The sequence below is a fragment of the Felis catus genome, chromosome A3 (genome assembly GCF_018350175.1).
Source record: "Felis catus isolate Fca126 chromosome A3, F.catus_Fca126_mat1.0, whole genome shotgun sequence".
NCBI lineage: Eukaryota > Metazoa > Chordata > Mammalia > Carnivora > Felidae > Felis > Felis catus.
This window is the reverse complement of record NC_058370.1, coordinates 129413177-129430094: the sequence shown is the minus strand read 5'-3', so window position 1 is coordinate 129430094 and position 16918 is coordinate 129413177. Positions and strand designations below refer to the sequence as shown.

General features: G+C 41.7%; 1 long non-coding RNA gene across 1 annotated transcript in view; it reads right to left on the bottom strand.

Moving 5' to 3' along the window:
• The window catches only part of LOC123384613, a 269390-nt gene extending 259020 nt beyond the window's left edge, over nucleotides 1-10370 (bottom strand). Inside the window, exon 1 of the long non-coding RNA XR_006595981.1 lies at nucleotides 10096-10370. This is a non-coding gene — a long non-coding RNA (uncharacterized LOC123384613). The remainder of the gene's footprint in view (nucleotides 1-10095) is intronic.
• Nucleotides 10371-16918: the final 6548 nt, after the last annotated feature.

Genomic DNA, 16918 nt, shown 5'->3' with positions numbered 1-16918 from the left:
CCTACCTGAAACTGAGCCATCCACAGCTTGGGGCAGGCCCGTTGATTTATTGATGGATATGCTAGGGGTCCAACATTGGTATTAATTTAGTTCTTTATACCTACTCATCTGTTCATATGGCTGTTCAGCCCTCTGAGGGTTGGACAAGGCTACTGTGACTATCCTCTCTCTGTAACAGCAGCTTTGACAAGGACCAAGCTTGTGTTGGGGACAGCCAGCTACAAGCCTGGAGACAATTACCAAATCATGGGATTGGATCTGGGCTGAATTCGGGGCATTCACTTAACTTCCCACCCTCTTCCACAAGATCCCCGCTCCGAGACTCAACGTGTAAGAGCACGTGGTCATGACAGGACTCAGGAGAAGGTGATGGCATCTTCTGGATAAAATGAACATGCTTGTAAACTCGAAGATGTAAGCATGTCCTAAGACACTGAGTAACAAACAGGTTTGTTTGATTTGGGGTGTGGCAGAGAGGATGAATCTGCAGTAGTGTGACCCTAGTTTCCGTTCCGCTTGAAACACCACCCAAGTGGCTTTCTTTGAGCATGCTCCGTGATAACCCCACTTCCCCCACCTGTGCTCCATGCACTTTCTCACAGGGATGAACCGACTGAAAGTGGTTTGGCAAATATTAGCGCATCAGATAAAGATAAGGGATCGCTTCTCATTTTTTGCTGCTCAATTTTTGTTGCACCTTGTATGTGCCATCTACAGAAATGGTAGGCATCACAGGAAAAATCTGTTCCTATCATCAACCTCTAAAATATCTCCCTGTCTAGGCATCCTGGGAACATTCCACGGAAACTAAAACAGTTAATTCCCCCATAGGTCCAGCTAATTTTGCCAGCTCCAGCTGTGGTAGCCTGCATTTTGTTGTATGGATAACACATGGCTCTATATTATGTAAATGTGCGTGCTCTTTGCAAACTGGCAGTAATTACAAGGCTCAAAAAAATCATTGCAGTGGTCCTGTCTCCTGGGAGCACATCACATCAGGAGTTCAGTTACTGACTTTTTCATTTGTCTGAACAAATAAAAAGAAAATCATTGACTTCGTTTTTTAAATATTTGCTTGCCTCCCTCTCAAGATAAATTATATAAATAAGAATATCAGACGCTTGCTTTTAGAGCGTGTTGTGGAATTTCGCCATACTCAAGGCCATTTTCCTTCCTGGACTCCAGCTGTTAACAGTTTTTCTGCTATCTGAGGATAAAATTTGTATTTAAGATGCTGTCTTCTGGAGGCTCAATGCTCGAGAATGAATCTACTTAAAATTACCATTGAAAGTAATTCCGCCCCCCCCCTGGGAATTTCCCACAATTCTCCTGTTGTGACCGGCTTGGTTTTAGTTACCTTCATTTTAAATGCTCTGATAATTTTTAAATAAGCTCTCCTTCATGTTCGCTATAGTACTCGGACGGACCTTATCAATAAGCTGGAAATGCATGCCACAAAGGTTATTAATCAATTGCCTCAGTTGTGATTTGATCATTAATAAAAGGAAAAGTACTTGACAAAAGGGATAGATTTTTAATTTTTAATGCCTATGAATTAGTGAGTAGAATATTAATGGGCTGCTGGATTTGGCACAGAAGAAAAGCAGCTATCTGAGCTGGCACAGGTTGCTGGGGCAGACCTGGCGTGGGAATCAGGAGACACAGTTCCAAGCAATGACGAATGCCACAGACTAATAAAATTCCCTAACACACACCCAAAGAAGGACAGAGGGGAGCTGAGATAGGGTTGCCAATTTTTAGTTCTCCAAGTAAAACCAAAACATTGTCAATTCTAAAAACAAGGAACAATTAAAATATTAGAACCATTAACATATTAAAATCAATTCTTTAATTTCATATATGAGTTGATGAAAAAATTGCTAGTTTTTTTTTCTCCATGCATTAAGGATTATGAAAATTCCCTCACGTATCTGGACCCAAACATGACATTGTCCCGGGGAACTCCTAGAGCGTCTCTCAGTGCCATCAGAATTCTGCCATTCTTTGAAGTTTCATAATACTAGCAGATCTGAAAGATCATTTTTTGCTCTAACATTCTATGGAATTCTAGAATTTGTGATGCTGCACACCCATTTTTTATCGTTTTTAAAAATGGATTTTCTTAACTGAATGTTCTGTTTACAGAAGATTGATAACACCAGCTTTAAATGTGAAGGTCACCTCATATTTTTACCACTTTAGTCTAATGGTTAACTCTATCAAGGAACTTAAAAGTCTTCAAGTACGTTTGCACTGCACATTCTCGGCTATTACGCCCCAAAGTTTTAGTTCTTTTTAACCTGTGCTTGACACAACTATATTCTCTTAGGAGTTTATTTATTTTGGCTTTTATTTTTCATGTGATATTTGTATGGAAATACAATATATTATCAAACTAGGAAATGTCGTCTATCTTCTACAAGTTCAAAAAAGGATATTACTAATGTCTGCCTTGCATTAAAGTCACATATTCCCATGCTGTCCCCTGTAAAACAGGGATGAGAGTACTGCAATCCCCTATTGCTTGAGGCGACTGTGAGGCTCACATCAGACACTTATCTGAAATACTTTTGTGATCCAAAGAGTTTTAAATTATCTTCATTATGTAAAAACCGCTTAAAATCATAGGTAACTTGGATATCATTTGTTAGAAAGAGTGCATGTCACTATGATTTTATAATACTTTATAAATATTAACTAAACCAATTTTAAAATAACTCATCAAAGGTTTTTGGAAGGACGAATGGGGTTGTAGTTCTTTTACCCTTAAGTCTGTAAAAAATAACTTTGTTACATGAGAGAAATACTCTGAAGATCTAAGTTTATAAGGAGAATGTAGAATATTTCAAGAACAATTAAATCAAATGAGTCAAAGTAAAATAGGATATAAATGAGTCCCATTGTAAGCAAATATGATAGAAAATTCATGCTACATGGATTTACTAAATTACCATTCTAGTAATCTAGCTATTTCTGAGTGCCTGCCTTAAATTAAGATGTCCTAGAAGCATGATCCAATCTAATAGGGAAGACCAAATGTTTTCACTCTGCTTGGAAGCTATAAGAAATAATAGAGTTTTTGTTTATTTTACTTTTGTAAAAAAAAAAAAAATGACCTAAGGTCACAGAGTATTAGTACAGCAGAGATAGGTAAGAATTTTAGAAATTGTCCAGTTTGGGAAGCAAGTATCGTCTACCTGCTTGACTGGCAGTCCCGTTCCAAAATTGGTAGAGAAGGTCAATGAAGATTCCTCTGAGCTACTCAGAAGAGAGTCATGCATGTGTTTTTCACTTTTATGACAGGGGTGTTTTGATTTTTATAGTGTATCAAAGACTTTATTTGCCACAGTTTACTGTGGCAAATATGACAACAGCCCCTGCCCTCAAAGAGCAGGCAGATGATTATGGTGAAATGGGATACTTCCCACAGTAGGGGAAACAGCATGGGTTGAAGGCACATGTCAGGAGCATCTAACCCAGTCCAGAGCATCGAGGGATCCTCACCGAAGGGGTTAACTTAAAAATGTGACTTTTAGAAAGTTTTAGCTACAAAAGAGATTGGTGGTGAGGTGTTCCAAGAAGCAGAGAAGAAGGCAATGCGAAGGCAGAGAGGACTCTAGAAGTACAAGAGCTATCTGCCACTCAAAATCCTCACAGTAGAGAGCAAGAGAGAAGTCGCGGCCACATAGCAAAGGGCTGTATAGCCACGTGTAGCAGGAATTAAAAGTGCTATTTAGTAAACAAGACATCTGCTATGGCTACTCTTCTTTATTCCAGGGGTATAACACAATTCACCTCTGGAGTAATTGATTTTTTTTTGTTTTGAGAAACACCATGATGGATCTATTGCTTGAGAAAGGAGAGGAACCTTGGTTATAGCCTGATGTGGCAAAGGAGGGCGGGTAGAGAGAGATGAATGGCTCTCTACAAGAGACGGAACTTCCTGCCTCCGTGGACAGCCCAGGGGAAAGCACGAGGATAATTAAAACATAGATTAATATAGCAAGAGGTGAGGAAAGTCTTCTAGTAAAGAGATAGAGAAGTGGGGAGTGAGGCCAAGGAACTTTTATGACAGCAATAACTAATGAGTGCTTTCGGTTTATTCCAAGTACTGTGCTAAAATCCCTAACTGCCGAGCACCCCAACCCCAGTAACTGCCAGTTAGGGCCTTGCATTAAAGTTCTTTGGAAGAAAATAAAAACAGGAGCAGGCCTTCCAGAATGGAGCCTAATATGTAGGAAGTATTGAGCAATCATGTGAGGTGAGAAGTAGAACAATCAGGAATTCAATGGGGAACTTTCTGATCAGATGACCAGAAAAAAATCCCAACCATTCTCCCCACAAGAACTCTGAGATACAAGGAGGCAGATAGGTTTCCTGTGGAATGGAGGTTACAGCCATGCTGTTTAAATATTAAATGGACAGTGTGATTCCAGAATGTTAGATGCCTTGGGCACCCCACATGGCAGGCACTCATGTTTCCCTTATTTAGAGGTTTGGACTAAATCCTAATGGAGATGGGAAGCCAAGGAAGAGGTTTCCAGTAGGTGAGAAACATGCCCATTCTGAGTAAATTATAGGCAGGATAGAGTCAGGTTGGCAGCACTGAGAGAACGACTGGGGGTGGAAAAATAGGGGCAGGATTTGTCTTAAAGTCACTGCAGTCATCCAAATAAAAGGCAAGAATAGCCAAGTCTCTGTGGGAATGGGAGATGGAGAGAGGCAGTAGTTGTAGAGATGTGAAATGGTGGCCGGGGAACAGAGAAGTAGGACCTTATGAATCTTTATCCACAGAAGAATCAAAATGATACCCAGATCTGTGTTTAGGGCAGCTGGGTAAGATGCTAGTGCTGGAAACAGGGGGCAATGCAGGTTCAGGACATTCCATTTTAGACAGGATGGGTTGTGATGCCTAGGAGATATTCGAATGAGAGATCTAAGAAGTAGCTAGCTGAATATATAAATCAGGAGTTCAGAAGATAGGATGGTACTGAAAATAAAGATCTGAGAGTATCACCAGGCAGAAATCAAAACAAGAACACACACACGTGCACACACACACACACACACACACACACACGCACACACACAAATAGCTAAACAAAAATAAGCCAAAGAAATTTATAAAATTAACTCAAAAGTATATGTAGAATATGAAGGGGGAAAGTCCTAAGGAAAAAACAAACAAAAACATAGAGTAGCCTAAATAAGATACTGATGAAAAGGGATCAAAGAAGATAACAAGAATAGAAATTCAAGGCAAAGGAATAGAGAGTTTCCAAAGCAAGTGGGTGGTCTTCTTTGCCAAATGCTGCTAAGAAATCAAATGGTAAAGGTATAAGGAATGCATGCATGCATTTATTCCAAGCAGATGATTGATGAGTTAGGCAAGAAGAGTTTCTACTAGTATGATGTTTTAATGAAGGCATGGGTGGGAAAGTGGAGGAGAGTGACTCTAGAAAATTCCACCCAGACGAGAAACACAGGCAGAAGCTAGGTTAGAAGGTGAACTGAGGAAGCAGAAAGGCTTGAGCATGTGTAAGAGTTGAGAAGAAGGTTCCGGCAAAGAGGAATGTTTATAGGGTAGACCCCTCCCTTCAGGGGTGAGGTCATGAGAGAACACTAAACCAGATGGGAGAGCACAGAGCAAAGCTCTAAAGACATAAGAAACAGAGGCAAGGACAGACTGAATCTCCACTTTTCCAATGCATGGAAGAAACTACTTTCTCACGGGTGGCCCATTGAAAAATAGAACTTGGACCCTTCAACCCCCTTTAAAATTCTTCTTGTGAGGAGTATGTAAAACATACATTGAAGGGAACACTTGTGGAACCACCTCATTGCCAGTGCCTTAGAAACCATTCATTCTAGCCTCTCCCCTCCGAAGCCCATCCCCACCCCCATCTTTCTATTTACCCCACCTGTTTCATGGCAAGTTTGTTCTCCTTCGTTTTAATTTTTTTCCTTTTTACATGTATTTTTTTTTTTTGAGAAACAGAGTGAGACAAAGCGTGAGCAGGAGAGAGACAGAGAGAGAAGGAGACACAGAATCTGAAGCAGGCTCCAGGCTTCGAGCAAGCGGTCAGCACAGAGCCCGATACGGGGCTCGAAGCCACAAACCGCGAGATCATGACCTAAGCTGAAGTCGGATGCTCAACCTACTGAGCCACCCAGGTGCCCCATGTTTTCCTTCCTTTTAAGTTGGCTGTTTATCTCGTCGTATTTGTTTCTTCCACTGGTTTGGAGGTTATATACTCCATTATAATTATTTTGGTCATTTTGCTAAAAATTACAATTTGCATACCTAAATTACCAAAGTGTAAAAGTAACCACTGCACATACCATCCTCTCAGACATTCAAGAACCCTCCTGTCCTGTGTGTCATATCAAGGGTGCCTTCCAAAGCAGTACTGAATATCTTTTTTGCTTATATTTGCAGGACACATTTCTCCATCCTTTTTACTTTAAAACTACCTATATTGTTATGTTTTAAGTGAATTTCCTGAAGGCGCATAAAGTTGGGTCCCATTTTTTATCCATTCTACCAATCTGTCTTTTAATCTGTATTTAGACCATTAATGTTTAAATTAAATATTGATTCGTTAGGGCTTAAATCTGCCCTTTTTATTCGCTTTCTGCTTGTTCGACTTTTCATTTCTGTGTCTTCCTTTTTCTTTCCTTCTAATGAATTACTGGAATATTTTGTTAGTCTCATTTTGACTTAGCACTTTTTAGTATCACTTTGAAGAGTAGTTTTCATGGCTAATCTAGGTTTTACCATATACATGTATAACATTAGAGTCTTTACATGGACATTTCATATTTAAGTAAAATATAGAAATCTTGGTTCAGTATACATCCCTTTACTCATCCTGCCTTTAAAATATAAATGACTTGGGGCATCTGGGTGGCTCAGTTGGTTGGGCATCCAACTCTTGACTTCAGATCAGAGTTTGTAAGTTTGAGCTGCATGTTGGGCTAACCACTGACAGAGCCTGCTTGGGATTCTCTCTCTTCCCCTCTCTGCCCCCACCCCCACCCCCTCTATAAACAGAGTTTTATAAATAAATAAATAAATAAATAAATAAATAAATAAATAAAGTATATAAATAAATACATAAATTTGAAAAATAAAATAAAATATATATGACTAATTTCCTCTACATACACTGAGCCCCAGATCAGACATTATAATTTTTGCTTCGACCAAATATAATTTTTAAAAATTCATGTACAAAAAGATAGCCGATTATATTATCTCTAGGTTTATACATTTTATTGTGCTTCCTTCTTCTATGGACAAGCCTCTTTTGTTATTTTTTCTTTAGAAAATTTTTTTTCAGAGAGAGATCACACTCATGCGACAGGGAAGAGGGAGAGGGAGAGAGAATTTTAAGAAGGTTCCATGTTCAGCACGTGGATGCTTAACCAACTGAGCCACCTAGGTTCCTTAGAAAATTTCTTCTAATCGTACTTTGAAGGTAGTTCTGATAGCAACAAATTCTTTTAGTTTTCCTTCCTGTGGAAGCATTCGTATTTTCCCTTCATTCCTAGAGGATGTTTTTGCTGCATATGAAATCCAGAGTTGAAGTTCTTTTCTCTCAGCACTTGACACATTTTGTGCCACTTCCTCTGGCTTCCATGGTTTCAGATGAGAAATCTGCTGCCTTTCAAACTGCTCTTCCCCTCTGGGTAATGCAAGGTTTCTCTCTAGCCTCTTCACAACTAACTGCAGTGACCCTGCTACTAAATAAGATCACATTCTGAGTTACAGGTGACTAGGATGATGACATTTGAATTTGAGGAAGATACAATTAAGCCCATAACATTTGCCACGTCAGCTCTTTGATTTGTAAAGGTTTTCTTTAAAATATGTTACCCCAAATTTGTCATTATTTCTATTTGCAAGGGTGGTTTAAATACATTTTTTAAAAAAATGTTTTTTTTTTTCATTTTTAATGCTTATTTATTTTTGTGGAAGAGACAGAAACAGAGGATGTCGGGGGCGGGGGCGGGCGGTAGGCAGGCAGAGAAAGAGGGAGACACAGAATCTGAAGCAGGCTCCGGGCTCCCAGCCGTCAGCACAGAGCCCGATGCGGGACTCAATCTCACAGACCGTGAGATCATGACCTGAGCTGAAATCAGACACTTAACCTACTGAGCCACCCTGGTGCCCCCAAAAATATGTTTTTAAAAAATAAGCCCCTTGGGGCGCCTGGGTGGCGCAGTCGGTTAAGCGTCCGACTTCAGCCAGGTCACGATCTCGCGGTCCGTGGGTTCGAGCCCTGCGTCAGGCTCTGGGCTGATGGCTCAGAGCCTGGAGCCTGTTTCCGATTCTGTGTCTCCCTCTCTCTCTGCCCCTCCCCCGTTCATGCTCTCTCTCTCTCTGTCCCAAAAATAAATAAACGTTGAAAAAAAAAAAAATAAAAAATAAGCCCTAATTTGTGTTGACTAATAATTAATTCAATCATTTATTTAGCCAACCAAACTTAAGTTCCTTTACTACATTATGCCAAGCAAAGGTAATAAAAAGACAAAATGCAAAGACAAAAAACGACTTAAAAAGACAAAAGAAAAATTATACATAGTCTCAGAATCCAAGAATTTACAGCCCAATGTGGGGGGTGGTGGGAAAGCATACAGACATACAGCCATCATGGAATTTCGAACAAGATCAGACCCCTAAGTGCAGAAAAAGAATGTGCTTTGGGGATTTGGAAGAGGGAGATTATGTCCATATTTAAGTGATTCAAGTAAACCTGTATGGAGAGAGCAGCATGAGATCAGCATCGAGAAAGATAGCTAGGATTTGAATATTTACCAATGAGAAGAAGAGGGAATACATCATAGAAAGAGATTGAACAGAGAAATGGGGAAACGTCTGATGTGCACAAGCAACACGAGATTCTGTTTGCTACCCTTTTTCATAAATGCTAACGATGCCATCCAACAAGTTGGGAGATTTTTCCAGTACAGAGATGAGGCAGTAGTTTACCAGCAAGAATGAGCCAGACTTTAGAATTAATCAGACCTTAGTCTGCATCCTGACTCCCACACTTGATAACTATGTGCTCTTAACTTCTGGGTCTGTCTCCTTATTACCCGCCTAACAGATTGTAAGACTATGAGAAATGAATGCAAAATACTCAGCATTCTACCTGCTATTTCCTCTGTGGGAGGAAACAAGGCATCTACCTACGTAGCCATAATGATGACAGGCAAGGCAAGACCACAGAGCATGCTTGACTGTGCCATTCATGTGTTTCACAAAGCTTCCCGGTGTATCAGTGCGTGGGGGCTGCAACCCACCCCTCATCCCACCTGCCAAGCTTGTATCCTGGCTCACAGCCACATCTACCTGGAGGAAGAGATACCTGCTTCTTTTCAGCAAGGCACCTCCCTCTTGCCTGACAATGTACAAGCAGAGAGGGAACACTTTCTTCTGATTCATGTAACAGAGCAGTAAAGATTAGCCATATCTCTGGGCATAGGTTGGGTACATTGTAAGGCCAAACGGATTATCATTTCTAGTTGACTTTATAATAACAGCTTTCACGATAAAGGCCAAGTACCTAAAGACTTTTTCTAAATACTTGCGAGGTTTTTTGTGATTTTTTTTTCTCATTGAACATACCATGAAAGCTTGCCTTATGTAATTTCTTTTTGGTTCAGTACTAGAATCTGAGACAAAATACAAAAAGGAAAAGACAAGAAACTTTGAAAGAAAACCTCAGCATTCTGTAGTTGCAGGAAGAAAAATGGAGGGAATGAAGTGTGCATAAATATGAATGGTGCTAAGACATGCAATAGAGTGTGATCATTATAACCGATTAGCTAGCTAATTATAATTACTGATGCCATATGGGTTAGCTACACCCAAATAAATGTAAGGAAGTAGATGGTCAAAACCATTGAATCACACCCGAAATGTTGAAGGGATGTAAGAGGGATAAAAAGGTTAGCAGGAATTGTTTTACTCAAGTATATAGGGATCACCTCCAAGCAGCCTTCCTCACCGTCTCTCCAGCCCGTCTTAATCTGTTCCCTTCTGAGTCCTCAGGACAATGTCACATAGCGGAGAAGATTTAAGATTACCTGGAGTCCAATCCTGACTGGATACCTGCCAGCAGTGCAACCACAGGCAAGTTCCTTGCTCTCAGCCTCAACCACATCTTCGACGGGCTGCCAGGAGGATTAAATGAGATAATGGAGGTCAGCCCCTGAGCAGGGGTGCCTGCCGGAGGAGGATCTCGCAATCATCAGCAGTTATTAGTATCACCCGACACACTTTGCTGACTTCCCCACTCCTCCCCCCTGTTTGCACATACGTGCTTATCTACATCTCCCCTGCCACCTGCAGCCCACCGTTCTTTCCAAAGCTATGGTGAAATCGTGGTCAGAATCATGAGGACTGGGCCTCCTTTCCAACTCCTGCTCTCAATCAACTACAACAAATTGAAGACACCTGCTGATGAGTGTTGTCGGTAGGTTGCCTGCAGTAACGGAGACATTCATCACAAACCAGAAGAGTCAGGAGATGGACCTCACCATCTGCCCTGAAGTTGGCACTTCTAACTCACCACCTCATGATGGGACTATAGGACAGTCATATCTTTTTGCCTTGAAAGCCACTATATTTTGAGTCTATCTGACCCCAGATTCAAGCAATTTTAATTTTCACTTCGAACTGGTTTCTCAGACCTGCAATCTCACACAATAATTTTTCAGATGAACCAGGGTGGACAGTGGTGAGGAGGGCAGCTTTAAGCACAGCTTTGTGTTAAACTCCTGGATCTTCTATGTACTAATGATATGGAGTGAAAATTATAACACCAGCCTGGTAGATGGGTGATTACAAGGATTAAAGGAGATTCGGTGCGATTCGCTTAGCATGGTGCCTGACATGTTGGAAGCATCTGGCAAATAGTAATGGTTGTTCTGCCACCAAAATTATCAATTAGAATGGCAGCATTCAGATAAGTGATGCTAAAGGCAGCCTTAAACAGGAATATTAACACAACTCAAAACTACTGAGACAATTGTTAGAATATGGGCTCCGGGAGGGAGGGCTGTTTGTCTATTTTGTTCACTGTTTTACCTCCTGAACTAGAACAGTCTCTGACACAGAGCGAGTGCTTCGTAAATATTGGTTGAACTAATTAATGATGAGCTCTAGGAAATTACATCTCAATAGAGGATCCTTCAGCACGGGGAAAACATGATGGTGCCCATTTTTCTCCTCCATCTTTCCAGAATGCTCTCTGCCGAGCAGGTGATGAGTTTGCTCATGGTTGTGAAGTAAAAGCCAACATTGCAGCTTAAAGCTTTGCAAATATGAAAAAGAATTTCCTTTACAAGTAAAAGCTCTCTAGTTAAGAATCTCTTATATTTCCTTAGTCACCTAAATGGAAAAGGTTGTAGTCCTTTTGGATAGAAAGTACGTGAGTGCCAAGAGCAAAGGATCAGATACAGGATGTTCGGCTCTGGTCTCAGGTCTGCCATTCACTAGTGGTGTGGCCGTGAGGTCACCACAATAACCGCCCACTCACGGGATTACATGTGTTATAAGTCAGAAATACGTTCAACAAGAAAGGGAAATAAAGTTATGAAACATTCTGGTAGGCTTCCTCCCCAGTAACTAGGAAATAAACCCTGATTTGATTACACCACAAGAGTCTTGAAAAAAATCAAACAGCACTTGAAAACAATCGCTGAACAAAGTATTTTTATTCGCCCAGGAAAATACTTAATTTTAGTAATAGATGCAGTTTGTCGCAAAGAATTTTTAAAACTGTGGAAAAGAGAGACAACCAGTGAAGTAGCAGACTGAAGAAAAAATGGCTGTATTGAATGACAAAAAGTTTTAAAAATGTATTTCATTTCAGAATTCTTTCCTAGGAATATCATTTCAAAATTGACTTGTTGCAGCAGCTGTTGTATCTAGGCCCTAAACCATATGCAAAAAAAAAAAAAATCTTTCTGCCCATTTTTTAACCTGGAATGAATTATTTTTTAACCTGGAATGATGAGGGAGGGAAGGAGGCAGTCAATGTATTCTCAGCTTCCTCTAGAAAAGAGATTATAAACATAGGCCATTCCTATTAATCTACTTGTCTCTTAAAAAAATAAGTAAAAAATGATTCACAGAGTTCAAAACATCTTGTGTTATCAAAAGAAAAAAAAAAACACCTGAAAAATATGCTGGATTCAGAATATAACAAATACTCAGCAGATCAACAGAGTTGAGCCCTCCTCCTTAGCATCCTTCTTCACTGCTACACAATGGCTCCTGTGTTCAAGGTTGCCTGGCCCAAGGGATGTAACAAAAGTAGAACAAATGTTTCAGGATACTGAGATTTGTTTTTTCAAAAGAGGGGCAGCAGGAAATAAAACGTGGCTGGTGCCCGCAGCCTGTATCAGGGAAAGACACCAGTGTAGGAATTCCTGGGAGTTAATCCCACAGGGCCCAGAATGTCCATGGAGGAGAGGTTCAAGGGCAGGCACCAGGGTAGAAGGGCTGGACTGGATCTAAATAAAAGCACGTTCACTGCAATTCACAGCGATTTTTCCTGAGGAGTGGGAATTGGAATACATCTGTATATGCGTTTGCTTTTCTGTATTTTCCAAATCCATAATCAACCATAAGTTTTTGTAATAGGAAAATAGCAAATAAAATAGAATTCAAACATGTATCCCAATGATACTGATGAGAATTTAGTATCAAGGGCTCCATTTGTCAATGTGAAAGACTCTCCAACTTTTGACCCAACAAATTAATTTCTCAGAGCAATTGTTCACTGAATACACCCCCTGCCCCTTCTGCTCCCATTATAGCTCCTCAAAGATTGGATTAGGCTGCCTGGTTGTTTTTACAGGAATTATTTGAACATTATCTAAATGTGTAGGCAACACTTTGCTGCCATCTGCCTCTAATGAAGATGATAATGATGAAGATCACAGCATTGTGGGTTAAGACTCCATAAAAATGCATATGTGTTTATAAAGCTGTGGATATTAATTTAGGTCACAGCTTTGGTCAGATGAGAGAAGTGTTGTAGCATCATCGTTATGCTTCTGCTTTTATGGATTTCCCCCCACCAGATGTGTGGTAGGTTTGGGCACCAATGACTCTCTCTCTGTCCTACTGGGTTTAACCCTTACCTGTAATTTCAAAGATCTGACAGTCAATGGGAATCAATGTAACAACTTTATTAGTCTTAGAAATTAGTAAGAACCATCCACATAGGGTTTCTTAATAAAGTTGGTTTGGACAATACTACTTAGGCCTAAGAACAAATGGGACCCCACCCCCACTTCATGCTAATGGAGGAAAGATCATCAGTGCGTTGAGGGCTCCTCCTTCTGCCTATAAGCATAGACTTCCAACTGCTCCTTCTATGACCTGGGCCATTCAAATCTTGTCCCCTAGAGGCCCTTGGAAAGAGTCAGAATAGGACATCGGTTAAATTAGCGTCACAGACACGCTGCATCCTAGGTCAAAAAGACACCACCTCGTCTGTTTATTTCACAGTGTGCCCAGCCATATCATCCACATTCCGCCTAACAAGATACACAATGAGCAGTGACATAAAAATGCCTCAAACTTGAATATGGACCTCCTGATTATTACATTCCAAGAGAGGGAATAAAACAAAACACTGAATCATCTCTGCTTCGTCAATTAAAATTTAGAGAACTAAACTCAAAGTTCCTTGCTCCCTGGTTTAGGCAGAATAATATCCGCCCCCCCCCCCCCCCACACACACACACACTCCCAATATGTCCTCATCCTAATCCCTGGAACTTGTGCGTATGTTACCTTAGGTGGCAAAGAAGTACTAAAGTCACAGATAAAATTAAGGTTGGTAATCAATTTACTTTAAAATAGGGAGATTAGGCACATCTGGGTGGCTCAGTCGGTTAAGCATCTGACTCTCTTGATCTCAGTTCAGGTCATGATCTCACAAATTGTGAGATCGAGTCCCACATCAGGCTCTGTACTGACAGCATGGAACCTGCTTGGGATTCTCTCCCTCTCCCTTTCTCTCTGCCCCTCCCTTGCTCGTATGCTGTCTCTCTCTCTCTCTCTCTCTCTCTCTCTCTCTCTCTCTCTCTCGCTCTCGCTCTCTCTCTCTCAAAATAAATAAACTTAAAGAAGTAACATAGGGAGATTATCCTGGATTATATGGGTGGGTCCAATATCGTAAGGGTCCATAAAAGAGGAAGAGGGAGGCAGAAGAGGAGGTCAGACCCAGAGAGGTGGCAGTATGACAAGGACTTTGCGTAATGTTACTGGCTTTGACGATGGAAGAAAGGGGCCACAAGCCCGGGAATGTGGGCAGCCTCTTAACGCTGCAACGGAAAAGGGACATACTCTCTCCTAAACCTCAAGAAAGTAACATAGGCTTTAATTTCAGCCCAGTGAAGTTAGTTAATACTCATTTTGCACTTAGGGAACTGTAAGATAAGAAATATGTGTGGTTTTAAACCATTGCATTTGTAATTTCTTACAGTAGTCTAGAAACTAATATGTCCCCTTCTTCCCTATCTGTTGTCCCTCAGCCAGATATGTCTCACTCAGAGGCAGTTTGGGTTCTTTGGCAGAAGCTGCATTCCAAGTCACCCTCTGCCGGCATGGGCACAGCTTTTAGCGCATGCAAAAGAGTCCATGCAGCTCCAAGTTTCTCATGAGGGTCATTTTTTTCTAGTGAGTCTGAAGGACACACAAGAATTTCATAGCACCAAATTGACGCCAACAAAATATAATTTTTTTTCTTTAATATTTATTTTTGAGAGACAGAGCACAACTAGGGGAGGGGCAGAGAGAGAGGGAGACACAGGATCTGAAACAGGCTCCAGGCTCTGAGCTGTCAGCCCAGAGCCCGACGCGGGGCTCGAACTCACGAACCATGAGATCGCAGATCACGACCCGTGCCAACGTCGGACGCTTAACCGACTGAGCCACCCAGGTGCCCCCAATGCCAACAAAATATAGATAACACAGGCTTAGAATGGCTGGAACACATGGAAGTGTGCAGCTAGAACCTCGGACTCAGTTCAGAGAACAACCCAGGCTCACAGTGCTATCTCAAACACCAACCATAACAGAGGCTTTCTGCTGAGAAAAGGGAGAAAATATTTGGGGTTTCAGCTCTGCCCAGATGTTTTTCTGTGTCCCAAGGGTCCCAGTCTAAATAAAATCAGTAAGGAGAGATCTTCTACTGAGTGGCTCATTGTGACCTTCTGATTCCTTGGAGGGAAAAAAACTTCCCAATGCACAGCCTCCCCTGTCCTGGGACTAACCCAACTTCTTGAAAGACTTAGGCAATCCCATGTGGCCACTCCCTCTTAGGATCTGACCCTCTGAAATTCCATCTCCATTTTGAACTGTATGTGCTTGGCCTCCACCCTGAACTGTGTAGACTCTGTCTAAGGACATCATCTCTTGTGACATTTCCTTGCATTTTTGATGTCTGGAACACACAGCTCACCAAAGCAACTTCACCGCCTGGCTTTCCCCAAGCTGTTATACACCCCCAGCAGGACGCCAAGGCATATTGTATTCCTGTGGACCGGTGGTTACACGTCTACCTCTTGCTCTCAAGTCACAAGGGTTGACGAAGCTCATCTCTTAGGGGTCGTCTGCTGGTTCTCTGAGTTCATCTCAGTTTAAAATTACCTTCAGCAAATGCATGAACTGCCCCTTAGACCATGGGTTCTCCTTGCAAATCTTCCCATCCCTCAACCTTTGAATTTTCCAGGCTTTGACTAACCTCTTCTCTTTTCCCAGCAGCAAACTTTATTTCTTTTTTCTTCATTTTCCTATCACATAAGGGTAAGTCTCTGAGTGTTCTTGTTCCTCTGTTTTTCTCTTCCTCCTTCTCAGCAGGCCGGGTGAAGTTGAAAGAAATGGTAACCTATTTTCTAAGTTGCTTCTCTTTCTTCTCAGCCCTACGTGGAGCTAACCCTTTTTGCTGGATCACTGATCTTTCCTTCCTTTTCCTCTGCTCTCTGGCCGAGCACACATACTTCCACATTTTATCTTGTGCTGTCCCCCTGCCTGGGGAGGATGAATCCAGTCAGCCCCAGGCCTGCCAGAAACCAAATAAAGCCCCCCACCCAGGAGATCTCTCCCCAGCCATCTACAACAAATCCAGGCCTAATTTCGATCCTGTTGACCTCTCTGGCTGAAACAGAGTCTGTTATCTGTCTTAAATCTTCTCTACTCCATAAATGTCCTGGCCAAGCTCCCCTCACAGCACATGCCATACCTGTTTGCTCAAGGTACTGTGTTATCTTGAGAACTGAGTAAACCCGCCATGCTGCTATTCCCTTAGCAATCTGAACAGATATCACATAACCATCTCCTGGGCTGTCCCAGGTTTGCAGGTGGCTCCCAGCTGTTCTTACGATCAATCCACCCTTCACCACGCTGCTGAGAGATCTCTCGAAAATGCCACAGAGAGGGGCTCTGGGTGGCTCATTTAGTTGAGCAGCTGACTTCAGCTCAGGTCATGATCTCAGGGCTTGTGAGTTCCAGCCCCGTGTTGGGCTCCCTGCTATCAGCGTAGATCCTGCTTTCAATCCTCTGTCTCCCTCTCTCTCCCCTCCCTTCTCCCTCTGCCCCTCCCCCCCTCAAAAATAAACAAACATAAAAATGCCACAGACAGCCTTGCCCTGGAAAACCTTCTGGTTCACTCTAAGAAAGGTACTGCTTAACTCAGCTAAAATGTTAGGGGAAAAATCCAGTCGCTGATCTGGCAACCATCAAATCATCCCCTTCATTTTTAGTTCTTCCTTTAAAAGCAGTTAAATGTGGATGCCCACTCTTGTCCCATTCTCATCATGTTCCCAAAGTCCTCAGCCTCTGGGGCAAGAAAAATGCCTTTCCTGCTCTTCCTCTGCAATCAGCACTTTC